The sequence below is a fragment of the Meles meles genome, chromosome Y, assembly GCF_922984935.1.
Source record: "Meles meles chromosome Y, mMelMel3.1 paternal haplotype, whole genome shotgun sequence".
NCBI lineage: Eukaryota > Metazoa > Chordata > Mammalia > Carnivora > Mustelidae > Meles > Meles meles.
In genome coordinates, this window is record NC_060088.1 from 34,565,746 (window position 1) to 34,571,745 (window position 6,000).

Below are 6,000 nucleotides of genomic sequence, written 5' to 3' on the forward strand. Positions count from 1 at the left end.
GCATGCTGGATATTCTAAGTTAAGTGCAAGCCAAGCTCCTTATGCTTCCAAAACATAAAATCCCGCTTAATACTAAAACCCATTAAGTGATAGTGTTTTCCCCATTGAGGAAATAAATTAGAACAAGGACAGATTCCAGACTGGTTGGGTATTCTGAGTTAAGTACACACCAAGGCCCCTTTGATTCCAAATCATATAATCGTTCTTAAGGCGAACACTCTTATGCGGCAGTGTTTCCCCAGTTGAGGATTGAATTTAGAACAAGGACGGACCCTAGGCTGATGGATACTCGGAGTTCAGTTCACGCCAAGGCTCTTTTGCTTCCTAAACGTATAAACACTCTTAAGGCGAAAACTAATAAATGTCAGTGTATACCCTACTTGAGGAAAGAAGCGAGAATAAGGTTGGACTCTAAGCAGGTTGGATACTCTGATTAAGTGCACGCCAATCCCCTTATACTTCCAAAACACATAATTGCTCTTACAGCTAACACTCATATGGAGCAGTTCTTTCTCAGTTGAGGAAATATGTTACAACAAGGGCAGATGCTAGGCAGGTAGGATACTCTGAGTTAAGTGCATGCAAAGGTCCTTATGATTCCAAAACCTAAAATCTTGCTTATATGAAAACCCGTTAAATGGCAGTGTTTTCCCAGTTGAGGACAGAAATTAGAAAAGGAGGGACTCCAGACTGAATGGATACTCTGAGTTAAGTGCACGCCAACGTCCTTATGCTTCCAAATCGTAAAACTCTGCTTAATACAAAAACTCTTTAAATGGCAGAGTTTTCCCAATTGAGAAAAGATGTTAGAACAAGGACTGACTCTAGGCAGGTTGGACACTCTGATTTAATTGACGCTAAGGCACTTATGCTTTGAAAACATAAAATCCCAATTAATAGGATAAGCCGTTAAATGGCAGTGTTTTCCCAGTTAAGGGAAGATGCTACAACAAGGACAGATGCTAGACAGGTTGCATACACTGAGTTAACTGCAAGCCAAGTTCCTTATGCTTCTAAAACGTAAAATCCCGCTTAATACGAAAATCTGTTCAATGACCGTGTTTTCCCATTTGAGGAAATATGTTACAACAAGGACAGATGCTAGGCAGGTTGGTTTCTCTGAGTTAAGTGCACTCCAAGCCTATGATTCCATAAGATATAATCACTCGTAAAGCAAACACTCATATGTGGCAGTGTTTCCCCACTTGAAGAATGAAGTGAGAACAAGGACAGATGCTAGGTAGTTGGGATACACTGAGTTAAGTTCATGCTGAGGCCATTATGGTTCTAGAACATATAATGGTTCTTAAGGCGAACACTTATATATGGCAATGATTTCCCCATTGATGAAAGAAGTTAGAACAAAGACAGACTCCAGGGTGGTTGGACAATGTGACTTAAGTGCACACTAAGACCCATATGCTTCCAAAACTTATAAATGCTCTTAAAGTGAACACTCATAAATGGCAGTGTCTTCCCAATTGAATAAAGAAGTTAGAACAAGAACAGACTCTAAGCAGATTGGATACTCCGAGTTAAGTGCACACCAATCCCCTTATGCTTCCAAAATGTAAAAACACAAGTAATATGGCCCCATTATATGGCAGTGTTTTCCCAATTGAGGAAATAAGTTAGAACAAGGCAGGACTCAAGACCGGTTGGATACTCTGAGTTAAGTGCATGCCAAGGTCCTTACGCTTCCAGAACGTAAAACCCCGCTAAATACGAAAACATTAAATGGCAGTGTCTTCCCAGGTGAGGAAAGAAGTTAAAACAAGGATGGACTCTAGGCAGGTTGAATACTCTCAGTTAAGTGCACACCAAGGTCATATGCTTCTATCGTATAATGGCTCGTAAGGCGAACACTTATATATGGCCATATTTTCCCTATTGAGGAAAGAAGTTAGAACAAGAACGGACTCCAAGATGGTTGGACACTCTGACTTAAGCGCACCTCAAGGCCCATATGCTTCCAAAATGTATAAACACTCTTAAGACGAACACTCATAAATGGCAGAATATTCCCACTTGAAGATAGAGTTATAACAAGGACGGATTCTAAGCAGGTTGGATACTCTGAGTTAAATGCACGCCAAGTTCCTTATGCTTCCAAACGTACAATCCTGCTTAATACAAAAAACCATTAAATGGCAGTAGGTGAGGAAAGAAGTTAGAACAAGGACGGATCCCAGACTGGTTGGATATTCTGACTAAGTGCAAGCCAAGGCCCCTTTGATTCCAAATCATTTAATCACTCTTAAGGTAAACACTCTTATGTGGCAGTGTTACCCCATTTGAGGATTGGATTTAGAACAAGAACAGACTCTAGACTGGTTGGATACTCTGAGTTAAGTGCACGCCAAGCCCACTATGCTTCCAAAACCTAAAATCCCACTTCATACGAAAACCCATCTAATGGCCGAGTTTTCCCAGTTGAGTAAAGATGTTACAACAAGAACAGACGCTAGGCACGTTGGATACTCTGAGTTAAGTGCACGCGAAGGCCCTTAAGCTTCCAAAACTTAAAATCCCGCTTAATGTGAAAACCCATTAAATGGCAGTGTTTTCCCAGTTCAGGAAAGATGATACAACAAGGAGAGTCATTATGCAGGTGGATACTCTGAGTTAAGTGCACACCAAGGTCCCTATTATTCCAAAATGTATAATCACTCGTAAGGCAAATGCTCATATGGGGCAGTGTTTCCCCAGATGAGGAATGAAGTTAGAACAAGGTTGGACGCTGGGCAGGATCGATACTCTCAGTTAAGTGCACGCCAAGGCCCTTATGGTTCTAAAACGTATAATGGCTCTTAAGGCGAACACTTATACATGGCAATGTTTTCCCTATTGAGGAAAGAAATTAGAACAAGGACTGACTACAGGCAGGTTGGATACTCTGTGTTCAGTGCACGCCCAGACCCTTATGCTTCTAAAACACATAATCACTCTTATGGTTAACACTCATATGGGGCAGAGTTTTCCCAGTTGAGAAAACAATTTAGAACAAGGATGGACTCTAAGCAGTTTGGATAGTGTGAGTTAAGTGTACTCCAAGCGCCTTATGCTTCCAAAACCCATAATAACTCTTATGGTTAACACTCATATGGGGCAGAATTTTCCCAGTTGAGAAAACAAGTTATAGCAAGGATGGACTCTAAGCAGTTTGGATACTCTGAGTTAAGTACACTCCTTACCCCTTATGCTTCCAAAATATATTAATCGTTCTTAGTGCTAACAGTCATATGGGGAAGTGTTTTCCCAGTTGAGGAAAGATGTTACAACAAGGACAGACACTAGGCAGGTTGGATACTTTGATATAAGTGCACGCCAAGGCCCTTATGAGTCCAAAACGTAAAATACCACTTAATACGAAAACCCATTGGATGGCAGTGTTTTTCCCAGATGAGGAAAGCTGTTACAACAAGGACAGACGTTAGGCAGGTTGGATACTCTGAGTTAAGTCCTCGCCAATACTCCAATGATTCCAAAACATATAATCTCTCTTAAGGCGAACACTCATATGTGTCAGTGTTTCCCTATTTGAGGATTGAAGTTAGATTGGTTGGATACTCTGAGTTAAGTGCACGCCAAGGCTCTTTTGCTTCCAAAATTATAAATGCTCGTAAGGGAAACACTCATAAATGGCAGTGTATCCCCACTTGAGGAAAGAATTTAGAACAAAGTTGGACGCTAAGCAGGTTGGACAATCTGAGTTAAATTCATGCCAAGCCCCTTTTGCTTCCAAAATACATAATTGCTCTTACGGCTAACACTCATTTGGGGCAGTGTTTTCCCAGTTGAGGAAAGATGTTGCAACAAGGATGGACTCTATGCAGGTTGGAAAATCTGAGTTAAGTGCACGCCAAGACCCCTATGATTCCAAAATGTATAATCGCTCTTATGGCTAACACTCATATGGGTCAGAGTTTTCCTAGTTGAGAAAAGAAGTTAGAACAAGGATGGACACTAAGCAAGTTGGATACTCTTTGTTAAGTGCACGCCAAGGCCCTTATGCTTCATAAAGCTATAATCGCTCTAACAGCTAACACTCACATAGGGCAGAGTTTTCCCTGATGAAAAAAGAAGTTAGATCAAGGATGGACTCTAAGCAGGTTGGATACTCTGAGTTAAGTGCACGCCAGGGCCCATATGCTTCCAAAACTTATAAACAGTCTCTAGGCGAACACTCATAAATGGCAGTGTATTCCCACTTCAGGAAAGAATTAGGACAAGGACGGACTCTACATAGGTTGGATACTCTGAGTTAAGTGTAGGACAAGCCCCTTCTGCTTCGAAACATATAATCACGCCAAGACCCCTATGATTCCAAAATGTATAATCGCTCTTATGGCTAACACTCATATGGGGCCGAGTTTTCCCGGTGGAGAAAAGGAGTTAGAACAAGGATGGACTCTAAGTAGGTTGGATAATCTGAGTTAAGTACACGCCAATGTCCTTATGGTTCCATAACGTATAATCCATCTTAAAATGAATAATAAATGGCAGTGATTTTCCTGTTGAAGAAAGAAGTTACAACAAGGACGGACTCTAGGCAGGTTGGATACTCTGCAGTCAAATGCTCTACCACTGAGCTATACCTCCTGGTTAGATATTCTGATTTAAGTGCACGCCAAGGCGCTGATGATTCCACAACATATAATCACTCTTAAGTCAAGCCCTCATATGTGGCAGTGTTGCCACAGTTGAGGAATGTAGTTAGAGCAAGGTTGGGCGCTAGGCAGGTTGGATACTCTAAGTTAAGTGCCCACCGAGGCCCTTAAGCTTCCAAAACGCGTAATCCCACTTAAAACAAAAACCCATTAAAATGGCAATGTTTTCCCAGTTGAGGAAAGAAGTTAGACACGGATGGAAGCTAGGCAGGTTGGATGCTCTGAATTAAGTGGACACCAAGGCGCTTATGCTTCTAAAACGTATTACGGCTCTTAAGGAGAACACTCATATGTGGCAGTGTTTTCCCACTTGAGGAAAGAAGTTTGAACAAGGACAGATGCTAGGCAGGTTGGATACTCAGAGTTAAGTGCAAGCAAAGTCCCTATGATTCCAAAATATATGATCACTCTTATGCCTAACACTCAAATGGGGCCAAGTTTTCCAGGTTGAGAAAAGAAGTTAGAACAAGGATGGACTCTAAGCAGTTTGGATACTCTGTGTTAAGTGCACGCCAAGGCCCTTCTGCTTCCAAACGCTATAATCGCTCTTACGACTAACACTCATATGGTGCAGTGTTTTCCCAGTTGAGGAAAGCAGTTAGAACAAGGACAGATGCTAGGCAGGGTGGATACTCTGAGTTAAGTACACTCCAAGCACCTTATGCTTCCAAAACGTAAAATCTCACTTATTACAAGAACCCATTAAATGGCAGTGTTTTCCCAGTTGAGGAAAGATGTTACAACATGGACAGCACTAGTCACGTTAGATACTCTGAGTTAAGTGCACGCCATGTCCCTTAATCTTGAAAAGCCTATAATTGCTCTTATGGCTAACACTCATATGGGGCAGAGTTTTCCTGTTTGATAAAGAAGTTAGAACAAGGATGGACTCTAACAAGGTGGATACTCTGAGTTAAGTTGACACCAAGGCCCTTGTGCTTCAAATACGTATAATCCCGCTTAAAACGAAAACCCATTAAATGGCAGTGTTTTCCCAGTTGAGGAAAGATTTTAGAACACAGACGGACACTAGGCAGGTTGGATACTCTGAGTTAAGTGCACGCTAAGGTCCATATGATTCCAAAATGTATAATCGCTCTTTAGGTGAACACTCATATAGGGCAGTGTTGCCCCAGTTGAGGAATCAATTCTGAACAAGATCGGATGATAGGCAGGTTAGATACTCTGAGTTAAGTGCACGCAAAGGCCCTTATGCTTCCAAAAACCTAAAATCCCGCTTTATTGAAAACCCGTTAAATGGCAGTGTATTCCAAGTTGAGGAAAGATGTTACAACAAGGAGAGACGCTAGGCAGGTTAGATACTCTGAGT